The sequence below is a fragment of the Lissotriton vulgaris genome, chromosome 9 (genome assembly GCF_964263255.1).
Source record: "Lissotriton vulgaris chromosome 9, aLisVul1.2, whole genome shotgun sequence".
NCBI lineage: Eukaryota > Metazoa > Chordata > Amphibia > Caudata > Salamandridae > Lissotriton > Lissotriton vulgaris.
Genome location: NC_141697.1, coordinates 1074001000 through 1074028979, shown reverse-complemented (window position 1 = coordinate 1074028979; position 27980 = coordinate 1074001000). Strand labels below are relative to the sequence as shown.

The 27980-nt window shown below is 47.8% G+C and overlaps 1 protein-coding gene and 1 long non-coding RNA gene across 5 annotated transcripts in view; both read right to left on the bottom strand.

The window, feature by feature from the left end:
- Positions 1 to 27980, bottom strand: part of FLNB (filamin B) — a 476237-nt gene that overhangs the window by 423719 nt on the left and 24538 nt on the right. The gene's annotated exons all lie outside the window — the stretch shown is intronic.
- On the bottom strand, positions 56 to 4197 carry LOC147692826 (uncharacterized). Its single transcript, XR_015299844.1, has 4 exons — positions 2319 to 4197; positions 2007 to 2073; positions 202 to 1597; positions 56 to 139 (listed from the first exon to the last, which is right to left on the bottom strand). It is a non-coding gene; the product is annotated as an uncharacterized LOC147692826 (long non-coding RNA).

Genomic DNA, 27980 nt, shown 5'->3' with positions numbered 1-27980 from the left:
GAGTGCTTTTCCTGCTTTTGCCTTGTTTTTACTGGTTTTTCCTTCCTTTCCCTAATTTTTCTGAACGCTCTTACCTGCCTTTGCCTCATTTTTTACTGATTTCTCTATCCTCTCCCTTTTTTCCGAGTACTTTCTCCTTCTTTTGCCTCGTTTTTCACTGCTTTCTCCTTCCTCTCCCTTTTTCCGAGTACTTTCTCCTACTTTTGCATCGTTTTTCACTGCTTTCTCCGCAAAGCAAGTAGCAACTCCAGCACCTTCTGACTCTCACAGGTGCTTTGCCGCACTTTAGAAATCCTAATTGATTGATCTCCAGACATGTAAAACATTGCCTAATGTGACGGAAATCAAGTGGGGTATTAAATGCCACATTCAGACAGACACTTTATTGATATTACCAAGTGACATCATTGTTCCCCTTCCACCTTACAATGCATCAATCTCAACACCAATATAAGGGAAAAAAACCTTATTGCAATAACCCACTATTTCAAGTAATTAGTTTGAGATCATAAAGTGAACTCCTTCAAAAACATTATCAGTAATGCTACATGCTGAGGTTTCCAACATGTGAATTTCAGGCCTCCATCCTTAAGTTGAGTATTCCAGGCTCTCCTCTGTTTACCCTTAGCACACGAGATTTTGTTTAGAAACACCAGCCTGCAAAATTCTGCCATCTTCACACGATGGCGAAGGCTGGGGATTGACTGAACTCTAGTGTGGAATGGTTTAGAAATATTTGGGATGGAGTGTAAAATTCTTAGTGTTTCGCTTCCAGTCCAGTGTGGTGAGAACATGAACCGGGACAATCTTCTTTTCATGTTCAATTTATATTAAGTAAGTTTTCATGATAAAGTATATTGAGGGAGTTATGCGAAAGCTAACTTGGTGAAAACTACTGACGTCGAAACTAGTCTCCAATAGTTGCCAATCTCTTTAGAGTGGCTGTTGCGATACTTCCGGATCAAGCTTGATTGGCCGAGGAGCTGACAGGTACATAGCCCGCTGTGCTGAAATCTTTCCTCTTTCACATTCCCGGAGTGGTCACGGGGGAGTGCAGAGCGCAAGGCCCTGGCTGTAAGCTCTTGCATTACTTAAATCAAACTCCACAGATTGAAGGTAGTCAGGGCCAGGAAAGACCCCGTGGTAGAGTACACGAATGGGAGCCTCAGCCTCCGCTCCGAGTAAACCAGGCCCATTTGGCGGGAGAATCTCAGAAAGAAAACGTAAGAGCATAAAAGTAATTCAGAATTCTACCGTGGCACGTAAATCATGGAAAAGGCACAGAATCACGGATTGTACGATTCGTGTATTTAATATATCACAAGAGAGACCTAATCAAGGAACGTATTCACTGCTCAGCTTCTGATAGGATGAGGAGTCAATATGTATGAGGTCTTGTCCCCGCTGCCTCTCTCGCCAAGGTCATGTTGTCTATGTCTATTCTGCATACTGGTAACTGTTGTACAACAAGAGAGCAGCATTTGGAGTTGACATAACATCTTGTGTTATAGAGGTCTGTAGAGACAACACCCAAGAGAAGCTTCTGGAAATAACATAACATAACATGTTGTGTTACAGAGGTCTGTATTGACAACAACTAGAAGCAGCTTCTGGAAATAACATAACATGTTGTGTTATAGAGGTCTGTAGAGACAACACCCAAGAGAAGCTTCTGGAAATAACATAACATAACATGTTGTGTTACACAGGTCTGTATTGACAACAACTAGGAGCAGCTTCTGGAAATAACGTAAAATGTTGTGTTAACCTCTTAAGCGCTGCCGACAGCCAACGGTCGTCACGAGCGCTACCCCCCCAGTGCTGCGCACGACCATTGGACGTCCATTCAGCACTAGTTCCAATGGACAGCGCAGCACTGGGGAGGGATATTTGCGCCGCAGCTAAGGTGTTATAGAGGTCTGTAGAGACAACACCCAAGAGAAGCTTCTGGAAATAACATAACATAACATGACATGTTGTGCTATAGAGGTCTGTAGAGACAATACCCAAGAGAAGCTTCTGGAAATAACATAACATAACATGTTGTGTTACAGAGGTCTGTATTGACAACAACTAGAAGCAGCTTCTGGAAATAACATAACATGTTGTGTTATAGAGAACTGTATTGGCAACACCTAGGAGCAGCTTCTGGAAATAACATAACATGTTGTGTTATAGAGGTCTGTAGAGACAACACCCAAGAGAAGCTTCTGGAAATAACATAACATGTGTTATAGAGGTCTGTGGAGACAAAACCCTAGAGAAGCTTCTGGAAATAGCATAACATGTTGTGTTATAGAGGTCTGTGGAGACAACACCTAAGAGCAGCTTCTGGAGTTAACCCCTCATCAGTACGACTAGTGCCATTGCTGTTCCCTGTAAACTACTTTTAGTAGTAGGGGTTGGAGTAGTGGAGCTACCAATAACATGAATAGTGGTTATAGCAATAGTACCAGTTGTAATACTAGTATTAAAACGCACTGTATTTGTACTAAAAACAGAACGAGCAGTAATATTTGGAGTTGCTGGATTTGGGTTCTACTAGGAGTGATAATGGTGACAGGAGTTTAAATAATATTAGTAGACATAGTAAAGCACTAAATGCATCAATAATACTATTAGTGCTTAAGGACTGATTTAAACATTTAAAATATTTCCTGTTGATGTCTATATTGAACAAAATGCCAACTATTCTCTTTGTGTTTCGTCTGAAAGTAGACTAAACTATGTGAAAATGACTTGATGTGATAGGCCAATTATGTTAATTTTAACGTAAAAGAGAGTAGATGACATTTGGAAGTCGAAGAGTTTAGCCTTTTAGTGATGACATAGAGCTGGGCTGATAACCCATGCGATGACCTGAGGTTTAGGAGGAACAGCTTTGATTATCAAAACGAAACGTCCTTCTGTAATATTTTCCTGAAGAAAACAAGTTTCCGTGAGTCGCTCTGGTCCACGGGGGAAAAAAATACACCCTTTCCATGGAGAATCGCTTCCACTACACCCTCGTCAATCCGGGAAGGTTTCCTACCGATTCTCACTTTGGATACAGATGTACTGCTACCCTTGATGGGATAAGCATCCAAGCATCTTGTATAGGTGAATACTCTCAACCTTGGAAGTCTGTCATTAGGAAAGACATTCCTACCATGAAAGCTCAATCCCTGCCCCAGAAAGCAGGTTTGCCCCAAATTATAATACAATGTATACGTTGGAATCCTTTTGAGGGCAGATCAATTTATAAGTGCAACCTCACGTTTTATTAATTGCATGACTATATTTACTGTAGTTCAATTGAGGTGAGCAAATTAGGCCCCAAGGATGAATCTCATCCGGAATGATGGAGGCCCAGAGAAAGGACAAGAAAGTACAAACTCTTAGGAGGATCATTAAATCCAAGCAAGCAGACATGGTCCTGATTCCTGGCAGCCTTTGTCATTTGCTGAAAAACAACCCGACATGTGACAGCTCCACACCACACGACATGGGTTAAGATGTACACATGGGGCCATCTTTATGTACGCAATTGGCTGCAGATGCACTAGGGTTCCTTATACGTTCATGGCGAGTAATGGATGAGATAGTATAAAAGACACACACAGCTATTTGCAACAAAAACACATCCCAATTCGAGCTGACGGCATGCCAAAAACTGGATAAAAATTGTATAATTTCTGATTGAGGAAATGATGCAGGAAAATTAGATCATGGCTTGAATGCATTTCCCCTTTAGTAATTCCCTGCGATGCACCACGCCTCTTAAAATATGTACTGGTCATATGGGCTGGCGAGTGTTCAACCATAAAAAAAGAAATAGAGTTTAGGTCTCAGAAACACACCCTACGATAGATGCTATGCAAAGCAAAAGAACATATATTCATACTCAGAAGAAACTTTTAAATAAAAAATAATCAAGCTAAACCATGAGGACAAACTTAGAGCACATTAGGCTTAGAAAAAGTACTTAAAGTGTTAAAAGATTTTTAAAAAATCTCTAACTATCAAATCTCGACCCGCCACTACATAAACAACAAAAAAGGAGCAGGGAATTGAGAAAGACAAAAAAACAAGCACTCATGAGCAAGAAGATGGCCCAACGCCCCTCTGTCTGTCATATTGTACACAGCAGGTGTTTAACAACAACAAAAGCTAAAGCTCTTTGAGACCTAAAAAGCACATCTGCTCAGAACACATGACTTGCACAGAAATCTGGGGATTTCAGGGAACACTTTTCTTATTTCCAATCGACACTAAACATACGAAAAGCTACTAGGTGACTGGATCTCTTAAAAAATACTACGTCGGGGCATGAGTTTGGATTTCTTTACAACTTCTTATCGGGAATAACACTCAACAAGGATTCACAGGAGTACAAAAGTCACAAAGAACCGAAACGCACATCAAGACTATCAGGTAAGTGCATGAAACTTTGTGTAGATACTGGAGTTGGAATAACATTTTGGTAGAAAAAGGTGCTCCCAGCAAACAAACAAAATGATTTTCAGAATCCTGTTCAATAATGCAAATGGCATTACACTGTTATGTCAGTGAGAGTGTGAGTTTTGTTGATATTTTTAACTCGAGTACTTTTTCTGCGCTGGTAGATGAAGCTATTCAAAGATATTAATGTAACACATGTGATATTTATTAGAAGATAATTCTACTAAGTCACACCAGTAGGTACACTGAAAATAACCTGGAAAGTTCAATTAATGTACAACAGTCAAAACTCTAAATTAGTGAAATCACACCTCATATTTGTGAACAATGTGGCAAAAGCCCCTTCATTTTAGTAGGGTCTTTTACTGAAGTGTAGTACATCACACCCAGTGGCAGGAAGACACTTTTTTTTTTGACTGGGTTGGGCTGCCTGCGTTCTGTTACACTAAAATGCTGACTCAGCAAATATAGGAGTTACTAACACAGATTATAGGGATCCAACAAATGCGCCCATTTGCACATGATTTGAGCAGATATAGTGAGTGAGTGAGTGAGTGTGTGTGTGTGTGTGTGTGTGTGTGTCCCCTCGTTTGGGGCCCCCTCGTTTGGGGCCCCAACAAAAAAAGAACCCTGAGCCCACCTCCCCAGCATGCAAGGGTTGCAGGGGGCCTCCGGTACGCCTCTGGAGAGCCCTAATCTTGCAGTTTGCCTCCAGCAGTGACATCGACCCTTTCCCAGCAATGGCAGATTGACAGAAAAGTATGGAGCTCGGAGTCCTGCAGAGTGCAGATGCACTACAGGTAGGGGTCAAGGAGTGAATGAAACGGGGAACAGACATGACAACGCGGGGATTACCCCGCAATGCCATTACAAAGCAGGGATTACAACGAAAGTCGTTACAACGACTTTCGCTGGAGGGCGCTGTTGGATAGGGAATAGTTTAATTTTATATCCAACATCCAACACCTTCCCTAATGTCAATGTGGGCTGGAGTTGGAATAGAAAATCAAACTATTCCACTATCCAGCGCCCTCCACCGAAAGTCGTTGTAACGACTTTCTTTGTAATCCCCGCGTTGTAATGGCATGCGGGGTAAAAGCCCGCGTTGTAACATCATACAACCGATGAAACTAGTAAAGCTGGGACTCCCGCCCTTTCCTTCACAGATATGGCTGCCGTCGTAGGCTCAGCAAGCAGGAGAGGCATGAACATCAGCCAGACACAAGTGCAGCCTGTTGGCTCAGACTTTACCCTGCATGTGTGCAGCTACATTACAGCAGTGGCAGAGGGTCACTTTGTGTGTATTTGATACTGTTATCTGATGCAAGGCAGCTACCCACTGAGACAAAGACCATTCGATCAGTATCAAGTAGGTGTGTGTGTGAGCAGCTGTACTTTACATAGATAAGTCAGAATAAGTGTACACACCCTGTAAATCAAACCATGGCCTAAACTACAAACCGGATCTTCACCCTCCTCAATCCATAACCATTGCCATTGGTTTATTTGCTGTGAATGACCGCCATTATGCCTGCCTCTTGCTGAATTAAGGGACATAAGGTTCCATGCCTGAGTGGTGGGTGGGCCTTTTGGGACTGGTGCTTACCACAAGGGGGTCAAGTGCAAAAACAACAGTTGATGGACAGAATGCAGAACAATGTCATACATTCCCTCCAGTACAGAGATCTGGGCCTAAACCCATCGTTTTTTTGCACTCCACACCACCCCAGTTCAGACATGACCATATGCAAATCAGCCTTGACCCTGTGCCTCATGAGAACAGTCCAGCCCGAACTGCCAAGCCAGGTCTTCCCTGGACCGAAATCAAGCATCCTAGGACCGGTTGACCGGTTTCTGGCTATCAGTCTTCATCAGCCAGGATAGCTTGACTCCAGTGGTGTGGAGAGCACGGGACTCACGTCTGAGCATACCTGTCCCACTCGGGGTGACAAATGCATAAAAAAACAAGTGATGGACAGAATGCAGAACAATGTCATACATTCACTCCAGTACAGAGATCTGGGCCTAAATCCATCGTTTTTTTGCACTCCACACCACCCCAGTTCAGACATGGCCATATGCAAATCAGCCTTGACCCTGTGCCTCATGGGAACAGTCCAGCCCGAACTGCCAAGCCATGTCTTCCCTGGACCGGAAGAGGGTCAGCAAAATGCATAGCTGGAATGGAATGCAGAAGTGCGCTGCCTGCTCACACGATGATGCATCAATTCGCATTATTAGACTGACCTCACCAACGTAACACCAGGAGACTGCTATTAGCTGGAAGTGGCAAGAAGGATCATAGTGGTGTGGTCTATCACTTCACTTGCTCTCTTCTTGAAACATCAATGGAACACATCGCACCCTACTGACGCCGCCATGTAATGACTATCTAGTACACTACCCTTGAATAGACTTCATTTATGTGAACTGCCACAGAACCAAACTGTATCCAGGTACGGTATCCAAGTTAAATGACTCACTGAACAAACCCCCACACCATTAATTGGCTCAGTAAAACTACATATTATCCAGTTCCCGAGTCATCTACACCAGTTCACACAGGCATAGGATGAAACACAACACTACAACACTGGGCTGGCTGAGGGAGGTTTGAGCACAACATAAATGCACCTAAAATACCAGATAATGTGACTACATCTTCAGCAAGCAGCGACTCACTTTCCACCTCCAGCACACAAACTACTTCCAAGTACTTTGACGGCTGAAATGTTATCAAATGCCAAAGAATGTGAGACACTAGCAAGATCTATAAAGGGCTTGAAAAAATGATATTCCTTCTAAAAATGGGAAATATGGGCGTGTCTGATCCTGTGGTAAAGAATGAAAATCCTGGCTAACCTTTGCATTGAAAGATTCCTGATCGAAAGACAGTGGATATCTCTTGATTCACTTCTTAAGATCCATTAGCTCCTTATGTTGTTTTTTCAACTATTCACTGTTTGCTGTTATTGTTATGTTAACTACTGTTCCATGTCCATGTCTCTTGTGCTTCATAATCCAAGCCTGCACATTAGAAATATTGATTTGATAAAATGTCCAGACTTCCCGTAGATGAAACCTGATCTAGAAAACAAAAAATATATCACGGTCAGTCTAACTGGCAAAGCAAAAACTGGACACTTACCATGTCATCACTGACTCTAAAATGTAGTCGGGGAACAGCCATGACAACGCGGGGATTACCCCGCAATGCCATTACAACGCAGGGATTATAACGAAAGTCGTTACAACGACTTTTGCTGGAGGGCGCTGTTAGATAGGGAATAGTTTAATTTTCTATCCAACACCTTCTCTACTGTCAACGTGGGCTGGAGTTGGAATAGAAAATTAAATGATTCCACTATCCAGCGCCCTCCAGCGAAAGTCGTTGTAATCCCCGCGTTGTAATGGCATGCGGGGTAAAAGCCTGCGTTGTAATGCCATACAACCATGTAGTCATATGATGAACATATAATTAATTAAAGAAGGTTCAGTTGTCTTCCTTGACACAGACTGGAACCATACAAAATTAAATAAACTCTAAAATTCCTCATATCACTACTTATTTACTTTTTTTTTTTTAATTGGTCATGGAGGAGATGAAAATAATTGGTAGAGAGGTTAAGCATGTCAAAGTTCCTCAACATGTACACAACACCAGAACTATTACTACCACTAGGAAGATGGCAAATCTTTTTATCAGTGGCCCATGCATGCATTTATCAGTTTAGTGAACATGTTCAAATAAAGTATAAAGGCCTGGCGTTGTAACCGCATTAAGTCAATAAGCTACAACTGCAAATTGTAACATTTCTGAGTAAAATGCCCACCAGTATTAGGTCAATCATGCATTTGTTTTTACCATTCACTCACTATAACTAGAGTTTCTACCCCCATTAGGCAATACCACTGACTCATTGTCAGTGAAATTGCTCTCCCACCCTCGCAGCTCCACCATTAAGTGAGGTGCCCCTGCCCCTGCACTCTTCAGTGTTGGTGATCGAGGCCCTCCTCCACCCGCAGGTTTCCCTGCGCCTCATCCCTGGTGGTCCAGTGGACCTCTGTCTCCTTTCTTTCTTTCTGCTCCTTCACTCGTTTTTCTCCCCTTTCTATCTTTCTATCTTTCACCTTTCTGCACCTCTGCTCTTTTGCGCCTTATATCTGCCCATTCTCCCTTTCTCTCCCTCTGCTCCTTCACTCGTTTTCACTCGTTTTTTACCCTTTCTATCTTTCACCTTTCTGCTCTTTTCTGCATCTCTGCTCTTTTGTGCCTTATTTCTGCTTATTTTCCCTTTTTTCTTTATCCCTTCTTTCCTCCCTTTACCTTTCCCCGCCGCTGCTGCCCCCGTGGACCCTCCCCCCCCCCCAGCACGACCGGCCCAATCCAGCTCCCCTCCCCGCCTCCCAGCTGTCCAGCCCTCCCCGACCCCTACTTAATGGCGGCCACTGCGCGGCCGCGCAGCGGCCGCGGGCTGCCGGCCCGCCGCTGGTGCACCGAAGGCGCGTCAAAGGCAAGCACGTCTGCGCCCGTCTGCGACCCGTCCGCAACCAGCACCAGGAACCCTGGACCTCCGCCCCGCCAACGCTACGACCCAGCAGCACTCCACGCACTCAACCCAGGCTGCAACAACAACTGCAAGCTAGCATCACCAGCCGACACCCATGGACCCTTCAGCTGTCACCGCTGCCGGCACACCTGCAGCACCGCCAAGAACACGGATCCAGCACAACCCGCCCACAAGAACACAACCGAACCGAAGACCCTGCAATGCATCCTCCTCAACGTCCGATCCCTCCACAAACACGCAACAGAAATCTGGGACCTCCTTGACAGCACCACCCCAGACGTAGCATTCTTCACCGAAACCTGGACCAACAGCACCTCGGGCCCGGACATCGCCATCGCCATCGCCATCCCCCAAGGATACAAGATCTCCAGGAAGGACCGCCCCATCCACCCAGGAGGAGGAATCGCCATCGTCCACAAATCCAGCCTCCGCCTGAGCACACTCCCTGACGAGTCCACAGAACTGATGGAACACCTTCACTTCAAGATACTGGCCAGCCCCACCGCCACCCTCTGAGGAACCCTCATCTACCGACCCCCTGGACCCCGCGGTCTCTTTGCCAACTCCATCACAGACATTATCTCCCCGCAGGCCATCGCATCCACCAACTACACCCTGCTGGGAGACCTCAACTTCCACCTCGACAATCAACTGGACCCCAACACCACATCCCTCCTGGACAACCTCCACAACATTGGACTCCGCCAGATCGTGACAGAGCCCACGCACTCAGCATTACAGGAAACTCCATCACCTTCAGCCACACCGCCAAACTCCCATGGACCGACCATCGTTGCGTCCACTTCACCTTCAGAACACCCACCATCCACAGACACCAGCACCTGCTTCCACAAAGAAACTGGACCAAAATCACCGATGACCAGCTCACCTCCTCACTCAACAACTCCACCCCAACCATCGCGGAAAACGACGACCCCAACACCGCAGCCCGAACCCTACATAGATGGATCTCGGACAGCACCAACACCATAGCCCCCCTCAAGAAAAACAATACCCGTGCCAAGAAAGCCAGATGGTTTACCACCGAACTTCGAGAGTCCAGGCGCACATGCCGCCACCTTGAAAAGGCCTGGAGAAACACCAAATCCACAGAAGCCCACAACAACTTCAGAGCCGCCACCAACGCCCACCATCAACTCATCAGAGAAACGAGGAAAAAAGCGATTGAAGACAGAATCTCCACCCACGCACACAACAGCAAGGAACTCTTCAGCATCATCAAGGAGTTCGCCCAACCCACCAGCGAGTCTACCGACATCCCTCCCTCACAAGACCTCTGCGACAAACTCAGCATCTTTTTCCACCACAAAATCAAGAGCATCTACGACAACTTCGACGAAGACAACCAACACACTGAACCCTCACCAACCACCCCCGACACCCGGAAACCAGCGATTGATGACTAGACAGCCCTCACCACCGAAGACACACTGAAGACAATGAAGTCAATCCACTCAGGGGCCCCCACGGACCCCTGCCCCCACCACATCTTCAACAGAGCCGCCAACACCATCGCACCCATGCTCCGCCAAACCATCAACCGCTCCCTGGCGACCGCCTCGTTCCCCGACGACTGGAAACACGCCGAGGTCAACCCCCTCCTAAAGAAACCCTCAGCGGACCCCACCGACCTCAAAAACTACAGACCCATCTCCCTGCTCCCGTTCCCAGCGAAAGTCATCGAGAAAGCCATCAACAGCCAACTCGCCACATTCATTGAAGAACACAACATCCTCGACTCCTCCCAATCCGGCCTCAGAAAAACCCACAGTACGGAAACCGCCCTCCTCGCCGCAACAGACGACATCCGCACCTTACTGGACAAAGGAGAAACAGTAGCCCTCATCCTCCGACCTATCAGCGGCGTTCGACACAGTCTCCCACCGCACCCTAATACGCAGACTCTACGATGCAGGAATCCAGGACAAGGGCCTCGACTGGATCTGCTCCTTCCTCTCCGGCAGGACGCAGCGGGTCAGACTCCCCCCTTTCCTCTCGGACCCCACACCGATCACCTGCGGAGTCCCCCAGGGCTCCTCCCTCAGCCCGACACTCTTCAACGTCTACATGGCTCCACTTGCCCCCATCGTCAGAACCTACGGATTCAACATTGTGTCATATGCAGACGACACCCAGCTCATCCTCTCCCTATCCAACGAGCCCAACACCGCCAGACGCAACTTTCGAGAAGGCATGGAAGCCGTCGCCAAACGGATGAAAAACAGCTGCCTTCAACTAAACACCAACAAAACAGAAGTACTCATCATGGGCCCAAACCCCGACGCCTGGAGCGACACCTGGTGGCCCACCGCCCTCCGAAACTCGCCAACCCCCACAGACCACGCACGCAACCTGGGAATCATCCTGGACTCCGAGCTCAAAATGGACCGCCAGATCAACTCTGTCTCATCTTCCTGCTTCCACACCCTCCGCCTCCTTCGTAAGACCTTCAAATAGATCCCCCTCGAACACCGAAAGACAGTCACTCACGCCCTGGTCACCAGCAGACTCGACTACGGCAACGCACTCTACGCCGGAATAAACAAAAACCTCATCCGCAAGCTACAGAACATCCAGAACGCCGCCGCAAGACTGGTCCTCAACCTGCCAAAACACTGCCACATCTCCCAGCACCTGCGCACACTCCACTGGCTCACCGTCGAGGCGAGAATCACCTTTAAGATGCTCACCCACGCACACAAGGCCCTCCACGGCACCGGACCAGCATACCTGAACAGCCGACTCAAATTCCACGCACCCCAAAGGACCCTACGATCAGCCCAGCTTTCCTACGCCGTGGTCCCCCGCACCAGAAAGACCAGATCGGGAGGCCGCTCCTTCTCCTTCCTCGCGGCCAAAGCATGGAACGCCCTTCCGCTCCACCTCAGACAGACAACATCGCTCCCCATCTTCGCAAGAAACCTCAAAACCTGGCTCTTCGACAGACCCCCTCCTTGATGGAATGGAACCTGCACCCCCCCACCCCCCCCACCCCCCACCCCTAGCGCCTTGAGACCCTTACGGGTGAGTAGTCGCGCTTTAACAAACTCCTGATTGATTGATTGATAAATATGCAAATCGTGCGATTTGGGTAGGATTTGAAGTAGATTTTATATAATTTACAACTGAGTTGGATTAATTAAAGGCTTATTAGTGTTGCAGACGTTTTAGATCCTAAAAAAGGTGAAAGAACATGAGACTGCCCCCTTTGTGGCAATATAAAGGGTACACTTGCAATTATATACAAGGCAGCCGCCAGTGGACAAAGTCCGTGAAACACTGGGGGAACAAAACCTGTTCATCTTCGGTGGAAAAAATCTTCCTGTTATCTTCGGAATAGAAGGATGGTGGAATGGGGCATTGAGATTATTCCTTCATTTTACACTTTTATTATCAAACAACGTTATAAAAGGCGTCATAAGAGCATTTCTCTCAACAAGAAACAACAACAACAAATGTGTAGATCTTACGCCGAGGTTTATATAGCGATGGGAGAAGTTTAGTGACTTTGTCAACGCAAACTTCCACATTTTAAAAAAACTATCTGCTTATTTCTTGTAGTTTACAAACTTAAAAATGTTTAAGAAAAAAGCAAGAGGAAAACATTGCCAAAATGTGTTTCAGCATGACAATTCTCTTTGAACAATATTTTAGCTGGAAATCTGGGCCTAGGCAAAATTAGGTTTAAGGACACAACTTTGTTAATGTTTTGATTGGCAACAGCTGTGCGCTTAGCTAATTTCCACCAACTGAATAACAACATCCCCCACTACTACGTTTGTTCCCAATATACAAAAATTGCAAATCAAAGGAACCTCTTTGATGACATGCATATTAACTAGAGCAGGTTAGACGTACCACAAACAAGATGCAGAGCCCGGTTTATTATCATTTGCACACTTTATGCACAGACACTAAGCATGACATTTCACATGGCCTGGACACTACTTCAGATCTAGCCCCTAATTGCGTGATTCAGCAGAAATCGATCAAGAGTAAATACCTCTTCAGCAGAGCTCCAAGGAAGATATTCCATAAACAGAGGGTAAATGTATTTCCACACAAACTCGAGGACTTGTGTTTGTAGAAGAAAGCACTGCCCGCACTTCAATAGAACATAATTCCAGTTAACCCGACACTACAGATCACACATTTATCACCCTGAGAGGTCAACATAATCCTTCCTCAACTTATCATGAAAGTTTATTGTGCAACCTTTCTGTGCAGCATAAGGTTGCTGCTTACCCCAAGGAACATATTCCATTCAACAGAGTAATGTTTCTTCAAAGAGTCAGGTCCAATCAAATGTATAAAGTGCATGTTCACACGGGCGGGTATCTTGGCATTGAAAAACATATGTGTATTGCTACCCAACCCAATGCTACTCATTTTATCGACCTAAGAAGGATGATTGGCTGAGTGGACGTGCCGGGATTTGAACATGTGACCATGAGGTCGAGCACAAGCCCCTCCAGTGGACGCATTAGCCCACTGTGTGTGCCACCAGACCCGGCTTACAGATAAGGGCATTCTAGTCACAGTGGATGTGCTATACATCCAACTTCAGATCTCAAGTCCATTCAGTTTGGGAATCCTGTGAAAGGAGCAGCCCTGAAAGGGAAACATACAACCGATGGAAGCTGCCATTGGCGTTTACAGCTACAAACCCCCAACACTAGCTGGATACTGGTCAATGCAAACTGAAGCCAAGGAGATGCTCCGAAACCTCAAAGTAACCCATGCAAAAACAGACTGAGGTAGCACTGCCTCATTGCCCCACGCATTTTATCTTCGGGTACCGACCTGTATTTGGGCGAGTGAGTGTGAGTGAAAAGTTAAGTATAACTCTTGAAGCACGTCGGAGGAGGTGTAATCCACGAGTGCCCTGTGGAAAGAACGGGGCTTGGTCTGGGTGAATCCCTGACTCATGGGTCTGGATGTGAACAAGGCAAGTCCAAGCACAGCCTTGGCCTTGAAGCAAGAGACAACCAAACACAGGTCTGCGACAGACGCTGATGTCACAGCACATTCCACGACTTCAAAGAAATAATGGTCTGTTCCATGATCCACAGCGCCAGGAAGCTGCTGCCCGTACAGATAAACACTGGTGTGAGCCGCAGGGAACCCCTCTCTGTGCAGAAGGAGTGGCAGGTCTTGGCCTTGTGCTTCTAGGCACTACAATTCTGCACACTAAGTAAACAAGCAGCTTCTCATGCACAATTGCATAAGTTGCCACAACTGTTGAGTGACAGTGCGCCCTGAAGCCGTTTATCCGTCAGTAGCTCCACTCAGAGCAGTGAAGTCTGCATCAAATCATCTGGTTTCATGATTGGCACGGACGGGGCACGCGTCACACTAGGAAGATGGTCTCCACAGGTACAACACTGCCACTTGTCACAACAAGTAATCGTGTGCCACCAGGTCTCTGCAGGAGGCGCTATACACGGCGAACTCTTCATAAACAACAACCTCACTGGTGCTTTCCAAACCTCGGCTACTTGTAATGATGCATTTGCAGTTCTTTACACACCTGAGCAGTCAGGCACCAGCTCCTTCCAGGGTTGGGTCCTGGTGCAGGGAGCGGCTCTGCATTGTAAATATCAGGGTGGACCGACCTCTTGGAACGCGTCCCGATGGAAAAGGCCTGTGTAGGGTGCTGGGCTCTCTGAGAATTGGGAGCAGTGAAACCTGCCTGAGCGCGCTGTCACACATGCACTTTAGAAGCAGAGTACATGCCTGAGCGCGCTGCCTGTCACACATGCACATTAGAAGCAGCGTAACCTCCCTGAGCGCGCTGTCACACAAACACATTAGAAGCAGAGGACCTGCCTGAGAGAACTGTCACACATGCACTTTAGAAGCAGTTACATGCCTGACCGCGCTGTCACACATGCACATTAGAAGCAGCGTAACCTGCATGAGCGCGCTGTCACACAAACACATTAGAAGCAGAGGACCTGCCTGAGCGAACTGTCACACATGCACTTTAGAAGCAGTTACATGCCTGACCACGCTGTCACACATGCACATTAGAAGCAGCGTAACCTGCCTGAGCGTGCTGTCACACATGCACATTAGAAGCAGCGTAACCTGCCTGAGCATGCTGTCACACATGCACATTAGAAGCAGCGTAACCTGCCTGAGAGCGCTGTCACACATGCACATTAGAAGCAGTGTAACCTGCATGAGCGCGCTGTCACACAAACACATTAGAAGCAGAGAACCTGCCTGAGCGAACTATCCCACATGCACTTTAGAAGCAGAGTTACATGCCTGAGCGCGCTGTCACACATGCACATTGGAAGCAGCGGAACCTGCCTGAGCGTGCTGTCACACATGCACATTAGAAGCAGCGTAACCTGCCTGAGCTCGCTGTCACACAAGCATATTAGAAGCACTGTAACCTGCATGTGTGCGCTGTATCAAATACACATTAGTAGCAGCGTAACCTGCCCGAGTGTGCTGTCACACATGCACATTAGAAGCACTGTAACCTGCATATGTGCGCTGTCTCAAATACACATTAGAAGCAGCGTAACCTGCCTGAGCGCGCTGTCACACATGCACATTAGAAGCAGCGTAACCTACCTGAGCGCGCTGTCACACATGCACATTAGAAGCAGCGTAACCTGCATGAGCGCACTGTCACACAAACACATTAGAAGCAGAGGACCTGCCTGAGCGACTGTCACACATGCACTTTAGAAGCAGTTACATGCCTGAGCGCGCTGTCACACATGCACATTAGAAGCTGCGTAACCTGCCTGAGCGTGCTGTCACACATGCACATTAGAAGCAGCGTAACCTGCATGAGCGCGCTGTCACACAAACACATTAGAAGCAGAGGACCTGCCTGAGCGACTGTCACACATGCACTTTAGAAGCAGTTACATGCCTGAGCGCGCTGTCACACATGCACATTAGAAGCTGCGTAACCTGCCTGAGCGTGCTGTCACACATGCACATTAGAAGCAGCGTAACCTGCCTGAGCGCGCTGTCACACATGCACATTAGAAGCAGAGAACCTGCCTGAGCGAACTGTCACACATGCACATTAGAAGCAGTGTAACCTACATGAGCGCGCTGTCACCCATACACATTAGAAGCAGAGAACCTGTCTGAGCGAACTGTCACACATGCACTTTAGAGGCAGAGTTACATGCCTGAGCGTGCTGTCACACATGCACATTAGAAGCAGCGTAACCTGCCTGAGCGCGCTGTCACACATGCACATTAGAAGCAGTGTAACCTACATGAGCGCGCTGTCACACATACATATTAGAAGCAGAGAACCTGTCTGAGCGAACTGTCACACATGCACTTTAGAGGCAGAGTTACATGCCTGAGCGTGCTGTCACACATGCACATTGGAAGCAGCGTAACCTGTCTGAGCTCGCTGTCACACAAGCACATTAGAAGCACTGTAACCTGCATGTGTGCGCGGTCACACTTGCACATTAGAAGCAGCGTAACCTGCCTGAGCGCGCTGCCTCAAATACACATCAGAAGCAGAGTTACATGCCTGAACGCGCTGTCACACAAACACATTAGAAGCAGCGTAACCCACCTCTGCGCGCTGTCACACATAGGCAGGTTACGCTGCTTCTAATGTTTATGTGTGACAGCGCGTGCAGGCAGGTTACGCTGCTTTTAATGTCTGAGTGCGCTGCCTCAAATACACATTAGAAGCAGTGTAACCTTACTGAGTGCGCTGTCACATACACATTAGAAGCAGTGTAACCTACCTGAGCGCGCAGTCACACATGCACATTAAAAGCAGTGTAACCTGCCTGAACTCGCTCTCACACATATACATTAGAAGCAGTGTAACGTTCATGAGCGCGCTGTCAAAGATACAGATCGAAAGCAGTGTAACCTGCCTGAGCTCGCTGTCAGACATACAGACTAAAAGCAGTGTAACCTGCCTGAGCTCGCTGTCAGACATACAGACTAAAAGCAGTGTAACCTGCCTGAGCGCGCTGACAGACATACAGACTAAAAGCAGTGTAACCTGCCTGAGCGCGCTGACAGACATACAGACTAAAAGCAGTGTAACCTGCCTGAGCGCGTTGTCAAACATACACATTAGAAGCAGTGTAACCTGCCTGATTGCGCTGTCAGACATACACATTAGAAGCAGTGTAACCTGCCTGATTGCACGGTCAGACATACACATTAGAAGCAGTGTGACCTGCCTGATTGCACGGTTAGACATACACATTAGAAGCAGTGTGACCTGCATGAGCGTGCTGTCAAAGATACAGATTGAAAGCAGTGTAACCTGCCTAAACTCTCAGTCTAGGTACTAACGTTCAAACTCAATCAAGTAGTGCGTACTGGTGTCCTGGTTCTCAACCAGGCCTAATTTACCTTACATTCCATAGTTTGCAGGCTACATACCAGCACAGCACACATACCGGATTAACGTTCCATCACACTAGCATAAAGAGTGCAGTCACCCTCCCAAACCCACTAAACTCTCAGTCAAACATACAGACTGAAAGCAGTGTAACCTGCCTAAACTCTCAGTCAAACATACAGACTGAAAGCAGTGTAACCTGCCTAAACTCTCAGTCAAACATACAGACTGGAAGCAGTGTAACCTGCCTATGGTTGCTGACAGAGACTGGAAGCAGTGTAACCTGCCTGTGGTGGCTGACACAGGCTGGAAGCAGTGTAACCTGCTTGTGGTTGCTGACACAGGCTGGAAGCAGTGTAACCTGCCTATGGTTGCTGACAGAGACTGGAAGCAATGTAACATGCCTGTGGTTGCTGACACAGACTGGAAGCAGTGTAACCTGCCTGTGGTTGCGGACACAGACTGGAAGCAGTGTAACCTGCCTGTGGTTGCTGACACAGACTGGAAGCAGTGTAACCTGCCTGTGGTTGCTGACACAGACTGGAAGCAGTGAAACCTGCCTGTGGTTGCTGACACAGACTGGAAGCAGTGTAACCTGCCTATGGTTGCTGACACAGGCTGGAAGCGGTAGGATCACAACATTCTGTGCTACCAGATGCTCCTCAAAAATAAATGTTTACGGAGGGTTAGCTCAGGAGCCGCAAAGGGACTTTGAAGTGGGCCAGACAAATTACATGCCACCAGTGCCTTCTATTGAATGTATTCGTCCTTGAAAAAAATAGGAGACTTTCAACCTACAATCGGAGTCTTTTAAATGTCCGTAGTGCAAATAGCGTTCAACACATCACGGCAAAAGCCAGGAATTAGTATTGGGTGAAAGCTATCTTCTCTAGCAAGTTTGCTAAGAATGGAAATGTATCAATGGGTCTTAGTTACAGAGGAGCGTGGGCTCAAACAATTTACTAAGTTAAAACAATCAAAAATTCCTTGGATGTCATTTTATGGATGGGTTAGTTATCATGGTATTATTTAGGGGGTGAGAGCTTTAGTATATCTTAAGTCAGGCTGGAATTCCCCCGCCAGAGAAGCAGAAGTTTTAAGTGATGGCAAGATCAGGTCAGACGACTAAGGGCCTTAATATGACTTTGGCGGTCTTGGAGTGGGGCCGTCACGCTCCAAGAGCACCAAAACCAAAATAGACCGCCCGCCAGATTACAATTTTTTTTGTCGCTGGTGGGCAGTTCTTCGGCAGCCCCCCTGCGGTGCCTATGAAAAAGGCACTACAACGGGAATGCCAATGCAAGTTCCTGTATGGCACGTACTGTTAACCGCTTAAAAGCTACGCAAATTCTCCCGCAGTGTGGGAGAATTAATGAGTGGGCGGGGTTGCGTCGGCCAACGGACGTGAGCAGCACCAGCGAGGTAGTGCTTGCGACGGCCGGAATGGGTTAAGTCCATGCGCACAGGAACTTGGTGTGCATGCAGACAGGGGGGCAGACCATGTGCCCCCGGCATGCATGCCATGGCCCAGATGCAACAGGGGTCCCTGTAGAGCCCCATTAGTTTCCTCTCTGTCACAGTTTTCATGGCGGGCTCACGGCCATTAAAAATATGGAGGAGAGGAAACTTGGAATATGCTTGGTGAGGCCGCAGGGACACCGACAAGCATATTGCGGCCTCAAGACCACTGCAAAACCAACAGGGATCGCGGATCCCTGGTGGCAGCAGCGGTGTCATGGCAGTCCGACCGCCCAACTTGTAATAGGACAATCCGGTCAATCGTGGGCCGCCAAACTCATAATAAGAGCCTTAGAATCTGGCACCTCTCTTCCAGGCAGCTACTCGAGATTATACAAAAGACAGCATTAAAAAACACAGTATCCCTATACCTTGACTTTGCCAACAAAGAAATAGGATGTTTTGAATGTCAATTTCCGTAGTGATGTTATAAAACTCAGATAAACTAAACAATATAGTGAAAAAGATATATTGGTTTGCCACTTAATGCAATATATGATGAACACTTCGCTCAGTGAAAGGGCCTGCCTTCGAGATTCTGCAAGTATTTAGGGCAAGAGAGGCTTCCATACTAAGCAGCAATGATGCTTCTGATTGCATCCGCCACATTGTTGAGCTAATCAGATTACAGCGCAAGGTCACCTGCAGGGACTGCTGAAAATGTCCCCCACTCTTCGCTGAGACCAGGCAGGGCTTCAATCCCACACGGACTGCGATCCATCCAGATCCCAGCAGGACATGTAAACCGGAGCACAGACCCATCAGCACTCTCTGGCGCCCGCTAATCAGGCGAGAATGAATGATTAATGAGCAAAATCAATTCTCATTACGTTTAGACAATTCACTCTGCTGTCAGGGCTGGCGTGTGCAGGTTAACACTTCTAAACTGTGAGATGCTTAAAATGTAAAAATACACACAACGATGTTGAGATAGAAGCATTGTTTGTTGGAAAACGCAACATGAGTGGGATTTAAACCTGATGGTTTTTAAGAATAGCATTTACAAAAATATGGGCCTTAGAGTTCGGCAGATGACGTGCTCTTTCAAAACGTGACAGATACACCGTCCGCCATATTACAAGTCAAGTGTCATCTGCAATAATGCACTTGTACAGGGCCGGACTGGGAAACCAAGGCAGCCCTGGCAATTTTTCAACATAGACTTGGGACCCCCTCTTATTGGCTGCAAGACCAGGGAATAGAGAGGAAAGTAGCAGAACAACAGAAGAAAATCACCCCACAGCCTAAATATTATTTAACTTATGACATTGTTCAAGATATTTTATAAAGAGTCCTTCAAAACATGACAGGTACACTTATTTTCTTTTTTATTTTCGATAATTTATTAATTTTCTTTGTATGTATATCAAAAAAGCTTTTTTTCCTTATTTTCTGTATAGTTTTCTTTTTAGTTCATTATTTTCTCTTAATCATATAAACATTAAAATCCAATTCATCATATTACTGTTTCTCAAGTTTTAGATACATTTCAACAAGACACCCATACTGCCACTGTGTTTGGGCAGGAGGGAGTGGGGGGGGGCTGCAAGTGTTACTGGGAACCGAAATTGCAGCACGGTTGCAAAACCAGCCCACAGTTACAAAACCGGTCCCACTGCTACAAAATCAGCCCCATCCTTCCATGGAAATGCTCGAAGCCCACTACGGCCAGTCCGGCCCTGCACTGTGGCCTGCCACCCCCTCTTTTATGGACACCATGAGAAACATGTCCACATATATCCTCACTGGTCAAAGAGCACTGGTCTTGGTTCCAAAATTATGTGATCCTAAAGATGCAAAATTGAAACTTAGAAAGTCAAGTCTACAACGAGTTGACCATTACACACTGGAGTTCATGCTGTACAGTCCAACAAATAAGAATTGACAAAAAAAAGATGGCATTTTGCCAGTTATCCTTTTTATCCTGTTTGATATAAACGTTTGTCTGAATATGCTACAGACGACGTTATATTCTGACTACTGCATCCTAGGGAAGTGGTTATAAAGTAGAGCCCCATCCTCCTTTCTCCACTTCTGAGGGAATCTTCTTTAATGATTATAATCTGATTTTAACTAACAAACTGTGTGATTGTTCCTATGTCACTATGGGCCCTTGCATTTGATAGCTTGAATGAAGCAGTTAAACTGGTTATGCTGACATGGCACATTCTAGAAATAGTGACAATGCTTCTCGTGGCCTTCTGACCTGTAGGACCTTTGACCTTTGCCTTCCTATCACCTTTGACCTACAGCTGTGCTACACAGGTGCCCACGGTTCTTGTTGTGGATCAGCATGTGAACATCCTCCCTCAAAATCTCACCATCTATAAAATAAGTATTGTATATTCGTGAAATAAAGCTTCAAATAGAAAGAGGAGAGGAGGGGGAGGAGAAGGTGGAGGGGAAGGGGAGGTGAGGTGATTGAGATTGATTGATTTCCGGTAGCTCGCAAACCACTACCTAGGTGAGCCACCGAAGAGAGCCACACAGGGACATTCACACTGTGCACTGTAGTGAGCTCAAATGTCCTGTCCGAGTGGGCAGTGAAATGAGCTGCAGAGGTGCAGTTGTGTGCCCACTTAAATGAGACGCAGCTGGGCATTCACCGTGTGCAGTGAAGTGAGCTACAGAGGTGCAATCAGAGCGTGTACTGAAGTGAGTCGCAGAGGTACAATCAGAGCGTGTACTGAAGGGAGCCGCAGAGGTGCAATCAGAGCGTGTACTGAAGTGAGCCGCAGAGGTACAATCAGAGCGTGAACTGAAGTGAGCTACAGATGTACAATCAGAGCGTGTACTGAAGTGAGCCGCAGAGGTACAATCAGAGCGTGTACTGAAGTGAACCGCAAAGGTACAGTCAGAGCGTGTACTGTTGTGAGCGGCAGAGGTACAGTCAGAGCGTGTACTGAAGTGAGCTACAGAGGTACAATCAGAGCATGTACTGAAGTGAGCTACAGAGGTACAATCAGAGCGTGTACTGAAGTGAGCCGCAGAGGTACAATCAGAGCGTGTACTGAAGTGAGCCGCAGAGGTACAATCAGAGCGTGTACTGAAGGGAGCCGCAGAGGTGCAATCAGAGCGTGTACTGAAGGGAGCCGCAGAGGTACAATCAGAGCTTGTACTGAAGTGAGCCACATAGGTACAATCAGAGCGTGTACTGAAGTGAGCCGCAGAGGTACAATCAGAGCGTGTACTGAAGTGAGCCGCAGAGGTACAATCAGAGCGTGTACTGAAGGGAGCCGCAGAGGTGCAATCAGAGCGTGTACTGAAGTGAGCCGCAGAGGTACAATCAGAGCGTGAACTGAAGTGAGCTACAGATGTACAATCAGAGCGTGTACTGAAGTGAGCCGCAGAGGTACAATCAGAGCGTGTACTGAAGTGAACCGCAAAGGTACAGTCAGAGCGTGTACTGTTGTGAGCGGCAGAGGTACAGTCAGAGCGTGTACTGTTGTGAGCCGCAGAGGTAAAATCAGAGCATGTACTGAAGTGAGCCGCAAAGGTACAGTCAGAGCGTGTACTGTTGTGAGCGGCAGAGGTACAGTCAGAGCGTGTACTGTTGTGAGCCGCAGAGGTAAAATCAGAGCATGTACTGAAGTGAGCCGCAGAGGTACAGTCAGAGCGCGTACTGAAGTGAGCCGCAGAGGTACAGTCAGGGCGTGTACTGAAGTGAGCCGCAGAGGTGCAATCAGAGCGTGAACTGAAGTGAACCGCAAAGGTACAGTCAGAGCGTGTACTGAAGTGAGCCGCAGAGGTACAATCAGAGCATGTACTGAAGTGAGCCGCAGAGTTACAGTCAGAGCGTGTACTGTTGTGAGCCGCAGAGGTAAAATCAGAGCATGTACTGAAGTGAGCCGCAGAGGTACAATCAGAGCATGTACTGAAGTGAGCCGCAGAGGTACAATCAGAGCATGTACTGAAGTGAGCCGCAGAGGTACAATCAGAGCGTGTACTGAAGTGAGCCGCAGAGGTACAGTCAGAGCGTGTACTGAAGTGAGCCGCAGAGGTACAATCAGAGCGTGTACTGAAGTGAGCCGCAGAGGTACAGTCAGAGCGTGTACTGAAGTGAGCCGCAGAGGTACAATCAGAGCGTGTACTGAAGTGAGCCGCAGAGGTACAATCAGAGCTTGTACTGTTGTGAGCTGCAGAGGTACAGTCAGAGCATGTACTGTTGTGAGCCACAGAGGTACAATCAGAGCATGTACTGAAGTGAGCCGCAGAGGTACAATCAGAGCATGTACTGAAGTGAGCCGCAGAGGTACAATCAGAGCATGTACTGAAGTGAGCCGCAGAGGTACAATCAGAGCGTGTACTGAAGTGAGCCGCAGAGGTACAATCAGAGCTTGTACTGTTGTGAGCTGCAGAGGTACAATCAGAGCTTGTACTGTTGTGAGCCGCAGAGGTACAATCAGAGCATGTACTGAAGTGAGCTAAAGAGGTACAATCAGAGCGTGTACTGAAGTGAGCCGCAGAGGTAAAATCAGAGCGTGTACTGAAGTGAGCCGCAGAGGACTATCAGAGCATGTGCTGAAGTGAGCCGCAGAGGTACAATCAGAGTGTGTACTGAAATGAGCCGCAGAGGTACAGTCAGAGCGTGTACTGAAGTGAGCCGCAGAGGTACAATCAGAGCGTGTACTGAAGTGAGCCGCAGAGGTACAATCAGAGCATGTACTGAAGTGAGCCATAGAGGTACAATCAGAGCATGTACTGTTGTGAGCCGCAGAGGTACAATCAGAGCATGTACTGAAGTGAGCCATAGAGGTACAATCAGAGCATGTACTGAAGTGAGCCGCAGAGGTACAATCAGAGAGTGTACTGAAGTGAGCCGCAGAGGTACAATCAGAGCGTGTACTGAAGTGAGCCGCAGAGGTACAATCAGAGCGTGTACTGAAGTGAGCCGCAGAGGTACAATCAGAGCGTGTACTGAAGTGAGCCGCAGAGGTACAATCAGAGCGTGTACTGAAGTGAGCCGCAGAGGTAAAATCAGAGCATGTACTGAAGTGAGCCGCAGAGGTACAATCAGAGCGTGTACTGTTGTGAGCTGCAGAGGTACAGTCAGAGCATGTACTGTTGTGAGCCGCAGAGGTACAGTCAGAGCGTGTACTGTTGTGAGCCGCAGAGGTAAAAATCAGAGCATGTACTGAAGTGAGCCGCAGAGGTACAATCAGAGCGTGTACTGAAGTGAGCCGCAGAGGTACAATCAGAGCGTGTACTGAAGTGAGCCGCAGAGGTACAATCAGAGCGTGTACTGAAGTGAGCCGCAGAGGTACAGTCAGAGCGTGTACTGAAGTGAGCCGCAGAGGTACAATCAGAGCGTGTACTGTTGTGAGCTGCAGAGGTACAGTCAGAGCATGTACTGTTGTGAGCCGCAGAGGTACAATCAGAGCATGTACTGAAGTGAGCCGCAGAGGTACAATCAGAGCATGTACTGAAGTGAGCCGCAGAGGTACAATCAGAGCATGTACTGAAGTGAGCCGCAGAGGTACAATCAGAGCGTGTACTGAAGTGAGCCGCAGAGGTACAGTCAGAGCGTGTACTGAAGTGAGCCGCAGAGGTACAATCAGAGCGTGTACTGAAGTGAGCCGCAGAGGTACAGTCAGAGCGTGTACTGAAGTGAGCCGCAGAGGTACAATCAGAGCGTGTACTGAAGTGAGCCGCAGAGGTACAATCAGAGCTTGTACTGTTGTGAGCCGCAGAGGTACAGTCAGAGCATGTACTGTTGTGAGCCGCAGAGGTACAATCAGAGCATGTACTGAAGTGAGCCGCAGAGGTACAATCAGAGCATGTACTGAAGTGAGCCGCAGAGGTACAATCAGAGCATGTACTGAAGTGAGCCGCAGAGGTACAATCAGAGCGTGTACTGAAGTGAGCCGCAGAGGTACAATCAGAGCTTGTACTGTTGTGAGCTGCAGAGGTACAATCAGAGCGTGTACTGTTGTGAGCCGCAGAGGTACAATCAGAGCATGTACTGAAGTGAGCTAAAGAGGTACAATCAGAGCGTGTACTGAAGTGAGCCGCAGAGGTAAAATCAGAGCGTGTACTGAAGTGAGCCGCAGAGGACTATCAGAGCATGTACTGAAGTGAGCCGCAGAGGTACAATCAGAGCGTGTACTGAAGTGAGCCGCAGAGGTACAGTCAGAGCGTGTACTGAAGTGAGCCGCAGAGGTACAATCAGAGCATGTACTGAAGTGAGCCATAGAGGTACAATCAGAGCATGTACTGTTGTGAGCCGCAGAGGTACAATCAGAGCATGTACTGAAGTGAGCCATAGAGGTACAATCAGAGCATGTACTGAAGTGAGCCGCAGAGGTACAATCAGAGCGTGTACTGAAGTGAGCCGCAGAGGTACAGTCAGAGCGTGTACTGAAGTGAGCCGCAGAGGTACAATCAGAGCATGTACTGAAGTGAGCCATAGAGGTACAATCAGAGCATGTACTGTTGTGAGCCGCAGAGGTACAATCAGAGCATGTACTGAAGTGAGCCGCAGAGGTACAATCAGAGCGTGTACTGAAGTGAGCCGCAAAGGTACGGTCAGAGCATGTACTGCAGTGAGCCGCAGAGGTACAATCAGAGCGTGTACTGAAGTGAGCCACAGAAGTACAGTCAGAGCGTGTACTGAAGTGAGCCGCAGAAGTACAGTCAGTGCATGAACCGCTGTGAGCCGCAGAGGTACAATCAGAGTGTACACTGAAGTGAGCCATAGAGGTACAATCAGAGCGTGTACTCAAGTGAGCCGCAGAGGTACAGTCAGAGCATGTACTGTTGTAAGCAGCAGAGGTACAATCAGAGCAAAGCGTGTACTGTAGTGAGCTGCAGAGGTACAGTCAGAGCGTGCTCTGAAGTGAGCCGCAGAGGTGCAATCAGAGGTTGTACTGAAGTGAGCTGCAGAGGTACAGTCAGAGTGTGTATTGAAGTGAGCCGCAGCAGAAGTACAGTCAGAGCGTGTACTGAAGTGAGCCGCAGAGGTACAGTCACAGCGTGTACTGAAGTGAGCCGCAGAGGTACAGTCACAGCATGTACTGAAGTGAGCCGCAGAGGTACAGTCACAGCGTGTACTGAAGCAATCCGCAGAGCTACAGTCAGAGCGTTTACTGAAGTGAGCCGCAGAGGTACAGTCAGAGCATGTACTGCAGTGAGCCGCAGAGGTACAATCAGAGCGTGTACTGAAGTGAGCCACAGAGGTACAGTCAGTGCATGAACCGCTGTGAGCCGCAGAGGTACAGTCAGAGCATGTACTGCAGTGAGCCCCAGAGGGACAATCGGAGCGTGCAATGCAGTGAGCTATAGAGGTACAATCAGAGCGTGTACTGCAGTGAGCCGCAGAGGTACAATCAGAGCGTATACTGCAGTGAGCCGCAGAAGTACAGTCAGAGCTTGTACTGAAGTGAGCCGCAGAGGTGCAATCAGAGCGTGTACTGAAGTGAGCGGCAGAGGTACAGTCAGTGCATGTACTGTTGTGAGCCGCAAAGGTACAGTCAGTGCATGTACTGTTGTGAGCCGCAAAGGTACAGTCAGAGTATATACTGTTGTGAGCCGCAGAGGTAAAATCAGAGCGTGTACTGTAGTGAGCCGAGCCGCAGAGGTACAACCAGAGTACGCACTGAAGTGAGCCACAGAGGTACAATCAGAGTGTGCACTGAAGTGAGCCGCAGAGGTACAGTCAGTGCATGTACTGTTGTGAGCCGCAGAGGTACAATCAGAGCATGTACTGAAGTGAGCTGCAGAGGTACAATCAGAGCGTGTACTGAAGTGAGCTACAGAGGTACAATCAGAGTGTGTACTGAAGTGAGCCGCAGAGGTACAGTCAGAGCGCGTACTGAAGTGAGCCGCAGAGGTACAGTCAGGGCGTGTACTGAAGTGAGCCGCAGAGGTACAGTCAGAGCGTTTACTGAAGTTAGCCGCAGAGGTACAGTCAGAGCGTGTACTGTTGTGAGCCGCAGAGGACTATCAGAGCATGTACTGAAGTGAGCCGCAGAGGTACAATCAGAGTGTGCACTGAAGTGAGCCGTAGAGGTACAAATCAGAGCGTGTACTGAAGTGAGCCGAGCCGTAGAGGTAAAACCAGAGTACGCACTGAAGTGAGCCACAGAGGTACAATCAGAGTGTGCACTGAAGTGAGCCGCAGAGGTACAGTCAGTGCATGTACTGTTGTGAGCCGCAGAGGTACAATCAGAGCATGCACTGAAGTGAGCCGCAGAGGTACAGTCAGAGCGTTCACTGAAGTGAGCTGCTGACATACAGTTAGTAAAGAAGCGAGTGGCATAGGTATAGTCCAAATGTGCACTAAAGTGCACAGCAGAGGCCCACTGTGCACTGAAGTGAGTGGCAGTGGTGCAGCCGCAGTGTGCAACTTAGTCAGTCACAGAAGTACAGTCATTAGTGTGCACTTCGGAGAGCTGCAGAGGTACTGTCACCGGGTGCACTTAAGTCAGTCACAGAAGTACAGTCATAGTGTGGACTTCAAAGAGCTGCAGAGGTATTGTCACAGGGTGCACTGAAGTGAGTCACAGGAGTACAGTGACAGTGTGCACTGAAGTATGCTGCAGAGGTACTTTCACAGGGTGTACTATGGTCAGTCACAGAAGTACAGTCATAGTGCGTGCGCACTTCAGAGAGCCTCAGAGGTACTGTCATAGGGTGTACTTAAGTGTGCCACAAAGGTATAGTGGGCACAAAAGTGAGTCAAAGCAGTACAGTCCCAGTGTGCATTGAAGTAAACCACAGAGGTATAACAGAGTGTGCACTGAAGTGCACCACGGAGATACAGAGTCACAGTATGCATTAAAGTGCATTGCAGAGGTACAGTCACAGTGTGCAGTGAAGTACGCTGCAGAAATACTGTCATAGGGAGCACCGGTGTGCCACACAGGTACGGTCACAGTGTGCACAAAAGTGAGTCAAAGAGGTAGAATGACAGTGTGCACTGAAGTAAACCACAGGGGTATAGTCAGAGAGTGTACTGAAGTGCGCCACAGAGGCACAGAGTCACGGTATGCATTAAAGTGCATTACAGCGGTACAGTCGCAGTGTGCACTTAAGTGTGCTGAAAACATTTAGTCACAATGTGCAATGAAGTA